The sequence below is a fragment of the Lissotriton vulgaris genome, unplaced genomic scaffold (genome assembly GCF_964263255.1).
Source record: "Lissotriton vulgaris unplaced genomic scaffold, aLisVul1.2 SCAFFOLD_1226, whole genome shotgun sequence".
Taxonomy (NCBI): domain Eukaryota; kingdom Metazoa; phylum Chordata; class Amphibia; order Caudata; family Salamandridae; genus Lissotriton; species Lissotriton vulgaris.
This window is the reverse complement of record NW_028253029.1, coordinates 182,634-199,760: the sequence shown is the minus strand read 5'-3', so window position 1 is coordinate 199,760 and position 17,127 is coordinate 182,634. Positions and strand designations below refer to the sequence as shown.

General features: G+C 40.7%; 1 pseudogene; it reads right to left on the bottom strand.

Annotated features, from left to right (window-relative positions):
• Positions 1 to 13,571, bottom strand: part of LOC147661185 (receptor-type tyrosine-protein phosphatase kappa pseudogene) — a 124,658-nt pseudogene extending 111,087 nt beyond the window's left edge.
• Between the last annotated feature and the right edge of the window lie 3,556 nt (positions 13,572 to 17,127).

Sequence of the window (17,127 nt, the reverse complement as noted above, 5' to 3'; positions counted from 1 at the left end):
GATAACCTGTATATCGAAGGCTACCACTGTTTCAGCCTGACATCTCTAAAACCTAGTTTTGGCCGAGCGGTGGGTGGACTCTTCACGGGGATTAGAATTTTGGCAGGCGGTACAATTAATGTTTTGAAGTCAGACAACCTTGCTAATTCCAACATTCAAATTCTGGAATATAAATTGAAATCAAAGACCACAATTTATTTAATCAATTTTTACAACAATGATTTTAATGGTGTACCGAACAAAAACTTTGTTGCTCTATCCAAGGTTTTAAATATGATTGATTGTTCCATGTCAGTAGATACTAAGACTAGTATTCTGATCGGGGGAGATTTTAATGTGAAACTTATAGATAACTATGGATCCACTAACTTTGATCACTGTAATGACCGCAGGGGTTTGGAACTGATTAGCATACTCTCTGATTTTAATCTTGTTGATGTAATGAGTGTAGGGTATGATATGAATTTTCCCTATGCCCCTACGTTTAAGGGCAGGGATAACGGTTCAATTATCGATTACATTTTTACATCACCTGTGCTAACGGATTGTTTAATCAAATCTTCTGTGGTGCAAACGCCCTTCAGCGATCATAATCCTTTGTTTGCTATTTTTAACCTCGCACCCAGTCCGATTTTTATGAATTTAAATGGAGCTAGGGATATCACACCCTCAATTGATGGCCTTCGCCTTAAATGGAGAGGAATTGATTGTGGGGCCATTATAGATACGATTCAGGAGGCACACCCGGATCTATTGAAATGTCTCTCCTCCCCTAGTACAAATAATGAAGAACTGATTACTGATTTTGAAGCTTTATGCACCAATATAAAAACTCTCCTGTCAGTCCCACTCTCTACTGACCATAAAGAGCCACGGTGGTTTGATACATCTTGCTCCGTGGCCAATAGAGAGTTAAGAAAGGCCCTCTCTGCCAATCCCAGGTGTAAGGACGCTGTTCGAGCCGCCAGGAAAAACTATAAAGATAAAACATCGAAAAGGAAGGCAAATTTGCTCTCCGATCACTGGGACAAGCTGGTTATCAGCGCCAATCTGGGTGGCAGCGGCCCATTTTGGACGGCAGTTAGGAGAACGAGGGAAATGGGCAAAGAGCTTACAAAAATTAGTTGCAACATAACCAGTACAGCCTGGGAGACCCATTTTTCTAATATTTATGCCGCCCCCTCTGATGAGCAACCTCTCCCTAACCTGAACCAAACAGCAGGCTTAGAGATTTCGGACTTAGAAGTCAGGAAAGCTATCAAAGAGAGCCTAGGCAACAAGGCGCCCGGGCCAGACGGCCTCCCTATTGATATCATTAAATTTAACGTTGATCTTTGGACACCAATACTTTTAAACATTTTTAATAGTCTTCCACATGTAGCCATGCCTGCCACCTGGGCTACTAGTATTATTGTCCCCATTTACAAAAAGGGAGACAGATCTGACCCAGTAAACTATCGTCCCATCTCCCTCCTGGACAATACTTTAAAAATACTAGGACGAATAATTTATAATAGGGTACTGGAATGGGCGTCTGATTCTGACTTTTTAGACCCCTGCCAGATGGGGTTTAGGAGTGGGGTAGGAACAGTCGAGCAATGCCTAAACTTAAAATTGATAATAGATAAATACTGCATTGCTCGCTCATCCCCCGTTTACCTAGCTTTTATGGATCTTTCATCCGCATTCGATCTTGTGAATAGATCCAAGCTATGGTTAACTCTCCTGTCAAATGGTCTCGATGCCACTCTTGTTAGATTCTTAGCCTATCTCCATACTGACTTGAAAGCTCGGGTACGTATTGGTATGGGCGGAGAGGTATCGGGAGCCATCAAGATAGGGAGGGGGGTGAGACAGGGGTGCGTTTTAGCACCCCTGCTGTTTATCATTTATATTAATGGCCTGTCCAACTGTTTAAAGAAAGCTACCCCCGATGTCCCAATCATTTTAGGAAATCCCTTGCCCGTACTTTTATATGCAGACGACGCTGTCCTTATGGCACGTACACCAAACGCCTTACGTCTGCTTGTACATAGTTTTGTAAATTTTATGGAGGGACTGGATTTGAAAGTTAATTTTAAAAAGTCTTTTATTATGCCTTGTGGGCCGGGCAAAAGGAAACTCGGCACTATTCAAATTGGAACAGATAAACTTGAATCTGTCCATAAGTTCCCTTATCTGGGGTTGGTTTTCGCTGCGAACGGCTCCTGGAGTGGGCATGTGGCCCACGCCACGAGCAAGTTCTCGAAAGCCAACAACTCCGTCCTGAGTCTCCCACGCCCTAAGAAAATCGGCGCCACTAAAGCTATTGTTCAAATTTTTAAATTACAGTGTTCCCCTGTTGCTACGTATGGAGCCGAAGTTTGGGGATCGGCCAGCAGCATTGGTATTCAAAGAGAGGAAAACCGTTTTTGCAGGAAATTGCTGGGAGCACCAATTTCCTCTTCCAATTTCATCTGTCATAACGAACTCAACCTCCCATTCATAAACGACTTTATTAAAGCAAGACCAGCACTCTTCTGGATCAGAATCTGGAGGAATGAGGCTGCTGCCCTTACGCAAAACATCATTAGGGACTGCCTTAATAGTGATAATGGCATACAGATCCCCTGGTTTAAAGAAGTTTTTAAAATATTTAATGAAATTGGAAGAGGTATTTTGTTTACTGAGCCAACGGCTATTGAACCAAAGGACAAACATGAGGTCCAAAAGGCACTCTATGCACTTTATCGCAATGAACGGCTTGGAATTGAACTACAGAAATCAGGGGTCAAAAAATACATTGGTAATGGTCTCTGTATGCAAATCATGCCACCCTACCTATCACTGCCTATGTCAAATTGGGAACGATCTCTACTGTTTCGTCTAAGGGCAGGAACTGTTAAATTTCTGCTCTCTTTTCCTCTGGGGTATCAACACCATACTGACCTTACCCCCTGCCCCTGTGACGGTACAAGCACTCAAGACGATTTGCACTTTCTGTTTTTCTGTAAATATTATGTGAGATATACCAAATGGCTTTTAACCCCATATTTTAGAAAACTCAGACCTCTTACACTTCAGGAATCCTACATGCTGCTGCTCACCCTGGACAATGATGAACTGACATTTCGCACTAGCACTTTTCTAAGACTAGCCATACGTGCACGCAAGACTATGGAAAGTCCTTGTAATCAGATTCAGTCAAAAAATACTACTGCTAAAACCTTATAAGTTAATGAAATTTACTGTCTAACCTCTGTATGAATTGCTTTGTTACTATGAAATGTAAATTATTTAACTGTTTTGTATTATGTGTATGTATATGTTCTTTGATGTGTCGGTACTTTTATGAATTTTAACAAATTCGAATAAAGGTCTTTTGAAACTTGAAACTTGACTCTGCAACCGAATACTGCTATCTGGGCATCACAATAGACAATAAACTGTCCAGGAAAATCGCAGTGGAAGCGAGGAAACACTGCTTTAAAAGAGCGTTAGCGGCTTTGGTGACTTTTTCACAAAAACTGGGGAAACGACCGCCCGTGGAACTGTTAGCCATATATAGGGCTAAATGCCAATCAACAGCACTATATGGGGCAAGTTTATGGGGTCACACGGATGTTTCTTCCTTGCAAATAGTAGAAAACAACTTTTTAAGGTTCCTTCTGATGGCCCCAAAGAGCTCCTCAACCTACGCCTGCCACGCTGAATTAGGCATCCCATACATTGAGGACCTCGCAAAAATACAACCATTACTTTTATGGCGCCGCATCTGGACCTCGGAAAAAAATGACCTCACTAAGATGATAGTGGCAGACGCTGTGACATTGGACCACGCCCTAAAAATCAAATGGCTAGCCTACATCACAAACTTTTTTATTGACCTTGGGGCAGAGCAATATTTTGTAATTCCTGAAAAGATCAGAGAACTCTCAAAGAAACAACTAAAAACATTAGCCCTAGGACATTTGGAAAACCTGAGATTACAATCCGAAGCAGGCAAGCCATCTGTTCAACATGCGATAATGGTCCAATCCACTTTTTCAATTCAGCCCTATCTAAATCTTAATATTGGTATTTTTGACCGTTTTCTTTTGACAAGATTCAGACTAAACATGTTTCACAGACTGGTAGCTTTTCCAATAGCAAATGTTTGGGATCCGACTCCACCCTTATGCCCCTGCGACGAAAAGTCAATACAAACCACCTTACATACTGTCTTGTTTTGCAAGTTTTATCATGAACACCGCAAAGTTTGGCTACTGACCTTGTTAAAATCCTGGGGTCTCAGGCAATGTCGCCCTGCCATGTTGTGCCTACAGCTTTTGGACACTGAAGCTACTTGCTACCATGTTCTCAATTTTCTGAAGTGTATATATAGACACAGAAAAAACCTTTAAAGTAATTTCCTAAACAAAAGCATGTTTTTGTAAGTCAGATGTGAAACCTATTTTTGTATATGAAATCATCTTGCATTTTTTAAAGACTTTTTTGTACAAACGTTTTATTATGCATCATCACTGCTTTTATGGATTTCTAACTTTGAAATTCCGAATAAAGATTATTATTATTATATTTCTCTGAGCAAAGCATGAGTGACTGACCGAAAGTTTGAAGTCTGTCACCACGGTTCCTGAGGGAACAGAGATGTCATGTTCAGTTGTTTCCAGAACTGTTCGCTCTCTGTTCAGATTTAGGGGGGTTAATGGTGGCACAGCAAGCTAGCTGGTCTGAGCGACAACATATCCCACGGGGGTGCATGGAATCAGCCTGGCACAATCCTAAATTTATGTCATCTGAAAACATTCAGTTGATTGGTGGAAACTACACAACAGATTAACGCGCTTGGCTAGTGCTGATAATCAGCATTGCAATAGATGAAGAGAGGTAAGAAAAAGACATTTACTATCACGACATTGCTTTGAAACACAAAAACATGGAGAACAGATGTTGGTACTCTTAGATGCTAAAAGCATGTTTCTATATCTGAATTTGCTTGAGTGCCATCAATAAATTAGACTGAATCCATACACTTATGTTTTTTCCTTAATAACAGATGTAGGTGGTGCATCCAAGGTGCTAGGCTGCAACTGATATGACTATAAAGGTGACTCACAACAGGGCAATAAAGTTTCCATTTTGTTTTGAACAGTTGTGGCATATCCTGGAGTTCCCTGCAATGAGCATCTCTGCAAGATGTCAATGTCCATTTTTAGATCTTTACCCAGATTTAACAAGGTGTGCATCTAATTATATACTTAACAGCCAGTAAACCAGTAGGTCTCACTTTTTTAAACAGGCACTGCAAAACTAATAGGTTTGGCTAGTAACTGAAAATGCAGTGGTGCTGCACATAACGTCCCACTCAATACTGTTTTCACTGCACATGCCAAAAGTAAGATATTTAAATAAATAGAAATAATGCAATAACACTTCAGCTAAATGTAGTATTCACATGCCCTTGGAGTTTGAAAAACTGCAATCAGAACTTTCCAGGTTCAGGCTGCATTACCTTATTCTGTCACTAGAGGTCCCTCAATCAGGCACAAGTCTTTCCTGGAGAAAGTTGCAGTACCATAGGTCTCTACTAGAAGTCCCTCTAGTCAAATACAAGTCCTTTCTGTAGCAGACTGTAATACCATAGTCTGCTACTTGAGGTCATTAGAGTCAGACACAAGTCCTTACTGGTGGAAATACCTTATGCAGTTACTAGAGGTCTCATAGGTATCCCCCACTACATCCTTAATCTCTAGATACCAAAGGTTTAGGAACAGAGCCAATGCCCTTGAATGTTTCCTTTTTTTGAAGGTGGAAAGCAACAAGGGCAAAAAACTCAACTGTACTTTCTTTTCAACTGGTTCGATCAGAGAGGGCATGGATTCAGCATATATGTGCCTATTCACTTTTTTCAAGTCAAATGATTTTTTTGAAGTAATGAATAAACAGCCTAATGCTGGGTTATCATCATGTGATAGCCATTGTCAATGATTTGAGTGTAAGAAGCCAACACAATAATGATAGGTGTTGTCATAGTATCTAATACAAAAACAACAGTTGATGGACAGAATGCAGAACAATGTCATACATTCACCCCAGTACAGAGATCTGGGCCTAAATCCATCGTTTTTTTGCACTCCACACCACCCCAGTTCAGACATGGCCATATGCAAATCAGCCTTGACCCTGTGCCTCATGGGAACAGTCCAGCCCGAAATGCCAAGCCATGTCTTTCCTGGACCGGAATCAAGCATCCTAGGACCGGTTTCTGGCTATCAGCCGTCATCAGCCAGGATAGCTTGACTCCAGTGGTGTGGAGAGCATGGGACTCACATCTGAGCATACCCACCCCACTCGGGGTGACAAATGCAAATGTTTTTGTCATAGTATCTAAAACAATTCTTCAGCTGTTTTCAAATGTGCTTTGTGCCAGGTGCCATCAATGTGTAGTGACAGAATGATGGTGATACAGAGGAAGGTAGGGAACATGAATGGACAGCAGACTGCCGGTACTATTAAAAATAGGACTACTCCTTAAAGCCCATCACCAAAACCTAATGGGAACCGTAATGGTAAAAAGTAACCTTTGAGGAAATGCCATGGGTTTGAAGGACAGCCCATTCGATCAATGCCATGAAAAAACACATTAGTACCAATATCTCAAGAGGGATGGCCCCAAGCCCGCCCTCTCTCTATACTGCTAATGGTACTTTTATAGTATTCCTGAAATGAGGTTGTGATAAAGCCTTCTACAGGGAGACATAATACTAAATATCCAACTGAGTGAGTGATATGAACCAACTAAATTATTTTGGGAAGAACAGGGATCAGACATAGTACCGGCTGAGGAAGTGAGTGACAGTGGGAGAGAGATTGGTTGCTTCTGTTTTCAGAGCAATTTCATAGCCTTTTGTTGGACGTGGCCCATTTTTGCAGGGTCTTACCCAAACATTTCGCCTTTACCCTCCTATATTCTGAAGCTGTTTTTATTTGCTTTTACTACTCTGCACACTTTACCACTGCTAACCAGTGCTATAGTTCTTGTACTCTCTCCTTTAAACATGGTAACATTGGTTTATGCCGAATTGGCATAATTAATTTAGTTATGAGTCTCTAATAAAGTTGTACTAGATGTGCTTAGGGCCTGAAAATTAAATGCTTCTAGTGGGCCTGCAGCACTGATGGTGCCACCCACTTAAGTATACCTTTAAACATGTCTCAGGCCTGCCAATGCAGCCTGTGGGTGCAGTTTAAAAGTGCTATTTCGACCTGACAAACAAAACCTCTTGCCAGGCCAAAACCTTACTTTTTTATACATAAAAGTCACCCCTAGGGTAAGCCCAAAATAATCCATAAGGCATAGTGCAGTATATTAAAAAAGTTTGACATGTTGTTTTAACTTTTACATGTCCTGGTAGTGAAAACAACTTAATATTTGTTTTTCGCTAGTACAAGGCCTGTCCCTCCCATAGGATAACACTAGGTTAACTTATTATATTTAATAAGTGATAACTTTCAATTGAGAGCAGGCAGAAATTTAGAGTTTGGTGTCTAAAGATGTGTAATTTAAACCCTGTTTAACTGTAAAGTTGGATTTTATGTCACAATTATGAAAATGCCACTTTCAGAAAGTTGCCATTTTCTTGTCCTAACCATTTGGTGCCTGCAGCCTTTTTCCTAAGTTATGTGACTAGGTGGAGCTGGCAGTTGGTCTGTGTGTATTTCTATCAGACAGTGAGACAAAGGAGCAAGGTGCTGACAGGATGGGCCATCTCTGACTTGATGATGGGTAGAAGCTGTCACCTACCTCACTTGAACATCATAAAGGCTCTCTCGGAGCACACTCCCAAAGGGTTTGACACTAGTCCATCATGACCCCAGACAAGTTGTAGCTAGGGAAGGGAGGCTGCAAATGTCAAACACCTCTGGGGTGGAAACATCTAGAACCTTCTCATACTTCAAAGTGGGTGCCGGGTATAAATATTGGACCCTAGACGCAAATCTTCAGTATACCTCTGGACCTGTGGGAGACTCATAATGACTACTGTGATACTGTGTAAGCAGGGCTGCAACTCTGTTGCCCTGCTACCTGCTTCCTGCTGCCTGAGTGAAAGTACTTGACCTGTATTTTGAACCAAGTACCACCAAAGTGACTCTAAGGCTTAGTTGGCTAGCCTCCTAATCAGAACTACAGGGACAAAAAAGGCTCCAACCACTTTTTTTTATATATAATTTTTTATTGAGTTTTAGAGAAGAAAAAAAAGTTAGCAGACATATGAACACAATACAAATATGATATAACAACCAATACAGATGATTAGAACATGGGCAAATAGTTTAGGAAGAAAGAAAAGGGAAAAAAACAGAAAAGGGAGAGGGAAAGAGAAGAAAAGAAAGAAAGAAAAAAAGGTATAAAGAATGAAAGGATTAAATAAAGGTGGAAAATAAGGATTAAGATAATAGCTAAGCTGCAGGTGCATATGTATAAAGAAATGAAGTGAAGGGCAACCACAATAAGTCAGATGTAATCTTCTGAGAAAGGGAAAGAGAAGAAACAGTAGCAATTCTGTGTTCATCACAAATGTAATTCCACCATATTAACATTGATAATTTAGAGGTATCTTTCCAACAGGACAAGATCACTTTAAATGCAATAGCAATAAAAAGATCAAATAACAAAGATTTAGGAGATAGATTATCAAATGCAGGTGAAACAGTACCAAGAAAAACATTTTGCATTGACAATGGAATATTACATTGAAATATTTCCATGCATTTAGCCCAAATAGATTGCCAAAACTTCAATACATTAGAATATTCATATAATTGGTGAATCAAAGTACCAGTAAAAGCAGAGCAGGACAAACATAGGGGACAGGTGGAAGTGGAGAACTTGGATATACATTCAAGAGTAATAAGAGCTCTACTATAGATAAAATATAGGGATTGAGTGATACGGGCTGCTCCAGAAAGTTTGAATAACTTATCCCAAAATGTATCCCAAGAAGGAATAGGAAGTGATATAGATAAATCTGCTTCCCAGAGTAATTCATTAGAGGTTTTAGATGTTTCAATAACAGGTGACAATAACATCATATAAATAGAAGCAGTCTTGGGTTTAAAGTCATGAGTAATGTTATATAGAGGCAAGGTAGGGATAAGTGGGGGAGAAATTGAGGAAAAATGATTTACTGTTAGATGAGCCTGTAAAGCCGAAGATATTAAAAGGTACTCATTGAGAAACAAATTAGGTAAGTTATACTGTGACTGCAAATGGGAGAAGGGAATACCAGAGTTATTGAGGACAAGATGATAAATAAAAATAATTCCCTGCTTCTTCCAGTGTTTGTAGTAGAATGATTTCCATCTAAATTTAATACATTTATTATACAAAATAGTAGAAGACAGAAAACATTGGTGTGGGTCAAGACCAACTGACCAACCATTATATAGTAGTTGTTGGGAGTATTTTAATATAGGATTATTTGATATAAAAGTACAATTAGACATATATATTATATTTTTAAAGGAAAAATCCTGCAATAGGGAGCGTTCAAATGTAATCCATTGTGGCACAGGGTTATCTTCAAATTAATAAGTTAAGGCAAAAAAATGCCTACATGAAAATGCAGAATGATATCGTTTAAAATCAGGAAAACTAAAACCCCCTAATTTTTGGGACGTTTAAGTTTTACATGGGCAATACAGGGATGTTTATTATTCCATAAAAATTTGATACAAATAGAATTGATTTGAGAAAAATGTGAAACAGGAATCCTAAAAGGTAACATGGATAATTTATAAAGTACATGGGGAACAATCATCATTTTAATAGTGTTCAGTCTATCCCACCATGATGAGTGGAGAGGCGATCAGGAGAGAAGTAATCTCTGTAATGTGCTAATTAATGCGTTAAACGAATAACTGAGTGTGTGAGAGAGAGTAGAGGAAAACCAAATTCCAAGATATTTTATTTTTGCGGGACACCAAGTGAAGTTAGTGAACATAAATTGGTAACATAGGGAATTTAAAGGTAATTCCTCTGTTTTAGAAAAATTCAATTTATAGCCAGATATGCTAGAATATAACTGGACTTTATCTAAAAAGGGAGATAAGAAAGAAATAGGGTTAGAGATATAAACCAGAATATCATAAGCATAAGCTAACAATTTAGTTTCAGTAGAATTATGTATAAACCCAGAGATAAGTGAATTAGCACGAATGCGTTCAAGGAATGGTTCTAAACATAAAACATATAACAAGGGTGAAAGAGGGCAACCTTGACGGGCTCCTCTATATAAAGGGAAATATTTAGAGAAGTGGTTGTTAACAAAAATACTGGCACGCAGAGCAGAGTATAACAATTTAACCTAAGAGATAAAGTTTGGCCCAAAACCGTACCACTGCAGAGTAGTAAACATGAATGTCCAATTAATACGATCAAAAGCCTTCTCTGCATCCAGAGACAGTGCAGCAAATGGTATTTTCTTCCAAAGGTGATGACATTAGAAAACATTTGTGCATTATCAGCGGCCAATCAGCCCTTAACAAAACCAGATTGATCGGTCTTAACCAGTAATGGGACAATGGACTCAAGATGAGAGAAGAGGATTTTAGCAAATATCTTACAATCATAATTAATTAAAGAGATCGGTCTATAGTTTTTACAAAGGGAGTGACTTTATTGGGCTTGGGATTAAGGTCAATCAGAGCTTCCATAAAAGAACCAAATGCCTTAGAGTCTTGGAGGAAGGAGTTTAAAACTGCAAGGAGTCAAGGTGCAAAAATAGATGAAAAAGTGGGAAAAGAATTCAGCTGAGAGGCCATCGGGACCAGGTGCTTTAGATTTTTTTAGATTTCTAATGGCATCCCTTATTTCTTGGAAAGTTATCTCAGCTTCTAAAAAGTCACATTTATCTGACAAGGATGGGGGTTTAGAGAGACCCTTAAAAATGGAGTGGCTATTCTGAGTAGAGGGGTTCTTGTCATCAGTATATAGTGACTGATAGTATTCTTGAAAGTGTTAGAAATATCCGCATCAGAGGACGCCAATGTGTTGGTATGCTCATTTAGGATGGGACCAACATTTTTGCGTTCAGATTTGATTTTCCAAAAATTGGCCAACATTTTACCTGCTTTATTTTGGCCTCCATGGTACTTGAATTTAATTTTAAGAAGAACATAGCAGGCATCAACTGTAGCAAGTTTGTTAAGAGTAGATTTGACATTCATAGAGTGTCAGAGGGGATTTGGATGTAAAGTAAGTATGCTCCAGCAATTTGAGTTGATGAAGTAGAGTAGTATACTTGGCCTGGTTGTTTTTTTTCTTTCTGGCTGAGTATGCAATAGTAAAGGCACGGAAAGAAGCCTTGAAAGCATTCCAAGTATTAGAAATAGAATTGTCCAATGGATTATTAATATTAAAAAATTCATTGATAAAAGTAGTGGCTTAAGAGATGAAAACAGTATCAGACAAAAGAAAATTATTAAGTTTCCATCGACCGAATTTCGGAGTATTCAGGGAGAGATCGAGTGGAGAAAGGACAGGAGCATGGTCCAAAATAAAAATAGGTCCAATCTCAGAAGATTGAATGCAAGGAAGAAAGGGTTTACTAACCAAAATATAATCAATTCTAGAGCGAGTGTGGTGGACATCAGAAAAAAATGAGAATTCAAAAGAATCAGGATTACAGGTTTTCCATACATCAAATAATGGATGTGAGGCAATGGCAGATTGAAATGCGTTATGGGATCTATCGGGATTGAATTTACATTTAGACTGGTCGTCAGAAAATGGGTCTAGCCCCTAATTAAAATCACCACCAACTATAATGTTAGGATTATCGATGGAGGAATGTAAAATCTTGATGTTATTCCAAAAATCAGGGTCTGGTATAACAGGGCCATAAATGTTGAATAAAACTAGTTCTTTATTGTGGATGACAACCTTAGCCATTACCCAAAGTCCATCACTATCACATTGAGTAGATTAAATGTGTACATGCAACGACTTATGAAAAAGAATAGCGACACCACCCTTAGGATTGGAAGCTGGGGAATGAACAATTTGGCCTACCCACTGTATCTTTAATTTAAGAGATTCAGCATTATTACAGTGAGTTTCCTGCAAGAAATAAATGTGAGAATTCAATCTAGACAAATGAGAGAGTACCTTTTGTCTCTTAACAGGGTGTCCAAGACCACGAACGTTCCACAAGACAACATTACACATAGTGGGAGGTGGGGCAGGTAGTAGATGAATAGAGATGATACACTTCAGGAGCACAGCTAAAAACAGAGAAATACCATGTATTTAATGAATATAGAACACAATATATACAGTAGCAAAAATGATAATGATAAGGGAACACCATGGACAGAAGTAACAAGGATACAGGTAGATAGGAAAAATAGAGAAAGGAGTAGAGGGGAAAGAAAGAAGGATAGAAAAAGTGGACAGATCAAGGAATAGAATCCAGATCTGAAGAGAAACAAGCAACAGGTATAAGAGGAGCATGGTAACACCAAGACCAAGGACGGCGATAAGACTGAATAGGTAATGAAAAGCCTCTTAAGAAGTAGAGACATAAGAAATTATAGAAAATAAAGTATAAAGGATGAGAGCAAAAAAGCAAGCAGAAGAATTAAGTAATGGTAAACATAAGAAGAAGAAAAAGTGAAAGAACTTTAAAATCAGGAAGAAAAGCGAGTGGTACAGAGAAAAAGTAGATATATATTACAAGGACAACATCAAGAATGTAACTGAGAGAAATGTAGTCATTAATTTCCATATTACGAGAAGAGATGTTATTAAGGAAGAGTTTCAGTTTCGCAGGGTCGTCAAAAGAACGTGAGTGTCCTTCATGAGTAATTTTGCAGAGACAAGGATAAAGAATGCCATATTGAATGTTCAAATGTCTCATCTGGAGACGAAGAGATAAAAATTCTTTACATCGGGCATTTGTTGCATGAGAGACATCCTGTAAGATAAAAATATTATGACCAGACCAAATGAGACGTCGTTTAACTTTAACAGCTTTCAGGACATGCATAAGATCAGTAAATTCCAGGAAGAGCATTATAATACCACGTGGCTTATGTGAGATGGGATAAAGAAGACCCAAATGGTACGCACGCTGAATGTTGAGAGGTGGTGAGGATTGAAGGTCCAGGAGATCCGGGAGAAACTTCTTCAGGAAGGATAGCATATCAGGGCCTTCAATATTTTCTGGGAGACCATAACAGCGAAGGTTGTTCCTACGGTTTCTATTTTCAAGATCTTTGGTGTAGCATTTGAGTTTGTGAATCTCTTGCTCTAACATAGGATTTTTTGAACAGATATCTTGAAGATCTCCCACATGTTGTTCAAGCTCTGACACCTTCCCGTCCACAACAATCCAGCGGTCTTCAATTTGTTGTAACTTCTCATTGGTAGCGGACATAAAAGGCTGGAGACCGCGTACCTCATCCAAAATAGAGTCACGAACAGGATTTTGGGAGGATAGAATGAGAGAGGGCGGATCATTTTTCACTCTTTTTGGCTTCGCACCTGAAGATGATGGTTTAGAGGATAAGTGTGAATCACTGGCCATCTTGAATTGGTGAAGAGAATGACAAACAGGCAGTGGAGAAGGACGAAGCCACCCCATACAACAGAAAATGAGGATGCAAGGACAATGACCAGCCAGAAGTAGGTAGAGTGTCTTGAAATAATCAGAGAGGCAGAGGCGAAATACGTTGGCCGGTAGAGAGGAATAAAGTGTCCTTTAATAACCACCCAAATATGGAGGGGAGCTGTCACAATAAAATATGAGCATATGACTGTAATAAAGCCATGCAATACACCAGCAGATTGAAAAAAGAAGCACAGTGCAATTAGCGCATAGTAGTGGGGTGGAAGCTGTTCAAAGCAAGAGAGTGCAACAGGAAAAATATATGAAGAGAGATGATATTAGGCACTCTGTAGTATTCATACTCCACATCATAAAATGGTTGAAGGTAGTGACAAAGTGAAGTGAACTCACAATCGCAGCCCTCAGCACATAGGAATAAAAATACAATTAGAACAGTGAAGAATCCAGCAGGAAACTCTTGGCCATGACTAGTAAAGGCGTAAGAAGCACCAAACAGTGTCATGGTAACAGAAAGAAGGTGGGACAGCTGACTGGAAAACGGAGCGCAAGTGCCGTGATTCAAAATGGCGGTCAATCGCGGTAAAACTAAATGGAAATCACTGCTGTGGCTCCTGAGGGCAAAACAGCAGTAAAAGAAGCAATGAAGCGGCCCACTGCCTTCTTACACTGGAACTAATGACTCAAGCCATCAAGTAACAAAAGCACAGAGTGTGGCTCCCAGACTTTGAAACAACCTGCCACAGCAAATGATATATCCGAGGAATGCAGGAACATAAATCATTCCTTGCCTCTAGCTCCCTTCCAACATGCTGCAGTTGCTCCTCACTCCAACATGCACGTGGTTGGAAAAACTCACTCAGTGGCCACTTAAAAATAAAACATGTGTGCCGTGGCTCAAAATGGCAGTCACTCACGGTAAAACTGAGGGGAAATCACCGCTGTGGTTCCTGACGTCAGAACGGCCAGAAAGGAGTGATGAGGAGGCACACTAACTCACCGCTGCTTCATCCGTGCCAGGCCGCTGCTGGAGACATGGAAGGCGGCGCAGAAGATAGGACAGTGGTGACTGGGACTTTCTTATATTTCCAATACAGAACTCGGGATACTTGCTACCCTATTACTCTGGGGTGCTAGATTTTTGTATATATATATATATATACTGCTACTGAGACTATATTTGCCTCTGAAGCCCCTACTTACCATACATACTTCTGAAAACTACCAAACAGACAGTTATTCATGAGCCCTGATGAAGTTCCCTCTGGCAAAATTGGGAACAAAATGCATTGGCTATGTGCCAGTTTTTAAGATTGACTAAATAAAAGAAGTAATCTTGGAACAGATTTCTGCTTGCTTTATTGACTCCCCAACAAGTGCACCTTCCATCTTTCTTGAAAATGTGGCTATTAATGGCACCTCCGGACAGCAGGTGCAGGAAGTGATTGCACCACTTTACATTTTATTGTACCTATGGACTGAATGTGCTTGACCTTGGTCTGCCGTTTGTTCTTTTTCTGCTGGCGCAGAAGAGGTACACCATGAGGAAAAAGCTCTGTGTCGGCTCGGAGCTCACGTTAAGTCCTCCATGTTGTCGCGGCATCCAAGCCACGCCCTCGGCTCCAACCACCTTGAACCCAGTGCCTGGGCTCTATCTGCTGCGGTTCCTACCCTAAATTGGCGCCACCATATTCCTGGACCCTTGGAAAAGGGCCAGAAGGTGCTCTGTCAGCCCAGATGTGGTCCTGTAAGTTAAACCTCACATCTGCATCAGAACCACTGCAATGTGATGCAAACCCAATGCTGGACTTCACATCACAACCTTGCAGCTCCTCGGACTCGCAATTACATGACACACCCTCAACACTGGATCTCGGAATGCTCTGTAGCTAGGATTTAAGGTACTCTTGTTCAGCTGACCTTACTTGGTCCCTGTATCTGGCCCAAGCTTCATTGTGGTCAGCCTAAACATGGGACTTTGTACCAGTTCCGCATGACCAGATAACCACAGTTGGTACTTTGTGCTTCTAGTCACTATTCTTACTTGAAACTTTCAAACTGCATATCTCTGGTTCTACTGAATAAAGCTTTGTAATTTCAGTGTCAAATAATTTATTACATTTGAATCTATTTTTATAACCTGGTGAGGGATTTTTCCTGTATTGTTTTTCCACTTTATTACTGTTTGAAATGTTGCATAGATACTTTACGCAATGCCTTTAAGTTAAGCCTGACTGCTTTGTGCCAAACTATCAGAGGATTAAGTATAGGTTAATTTGGGGGTTGCTGTGACTTCACCCTAACAGATATTGTGGTTGCTACAGGAGTAGGGTTTCACCCCCTCCCCCCTCAATCTGTAACCCAATTTCCAACACCTTCTAAAGCAATCCCCCCACCCCCTCCCCATATCTATATTACACTGCCTAAACTTACCACAAGGGAAATAAAATAGCGCGTATGGAAATGTTTTGTGATCCAGCCAACAAAGGACAATCTAATGCAAATTGGGACTTTCAGTTCAAGCATCTTTTTTACACAAGTGCTGTTTGTGCAGAGTCATCCATGAGGAAAGATTAAGCAGTGTATCATAGAAAATGTTCACTGGTATTCAAGCAACACGGTCTCAGAGCAGTCAAAAGAGAAGGTTAAGGAAGAAAGGTACATGGATACAAAATGCTCACATATTACCAAAGCCAACTAAAACGAGCGAAAACTATGTGAGCGCACCGGCGTAGCCAAGGCAGGAGCGTGTAGGGCTACGCAAGGATAACACAAGCTTCAAAAAGCCCTTACCAGAATAATTAATTATATATTTTTCCCAGCAGCATCAAATCATATCTGTGACTGTAAGAAAACTGTGTAGTGCTTCCCCGGGGCTGCTTGGCGGAGCGGAGGGCGAGCTGCTCCCCGGCTTTAAGTTGACCTATTAAAGTCAAGAGGATTCCAGCCAGGCCTGTGCTTCTGACGTCACTGTCTGTGCAGGCTGTTGGCCTTCAGAGGAATAGGCCTGTCCAGACATCCTCCAATGTCCCTCCAGGTGAGTCCGCCTCTGGCCCTGGGTAGTAGCTTCAATGGTGCAGCAGGTGCAGTTTTACCGGGCCCAGTGGTGTGAGGCGCCCGCCGATTCCCATTTATGGCTGTGTATCTCTACTAAACTGCGGCCTGGGAACCATTTTGCCTGCATGCGCGAGGGCTCACGGCGCCCTTGCTACGCCGCGGCTCGCGCTGGTCTGCGTCAAAGTGATCACAAGCTCGGCTGGAATCACCACAGGACATCCACCTTAGCGCGTGCTGGTCTCCCAGGGCCGCCCAGCTGGCTCTTGTCAGCACGCGGGGCACCCGAGGTTAAGGCTGTCAGCTGTATCGACCGGGATTTGAAGGGATTGGAAGCAATAAAAAGTGTATTAGTGGGGCCTTTGAATCACGAGTCTGGGGACTGGGCTCTGCGAGGACAGCCCTGCTGAGTAGATCCCCGCGCGGTCACTGCCGCGCTGAGGTGCAGGCCGCCGGCTTTACA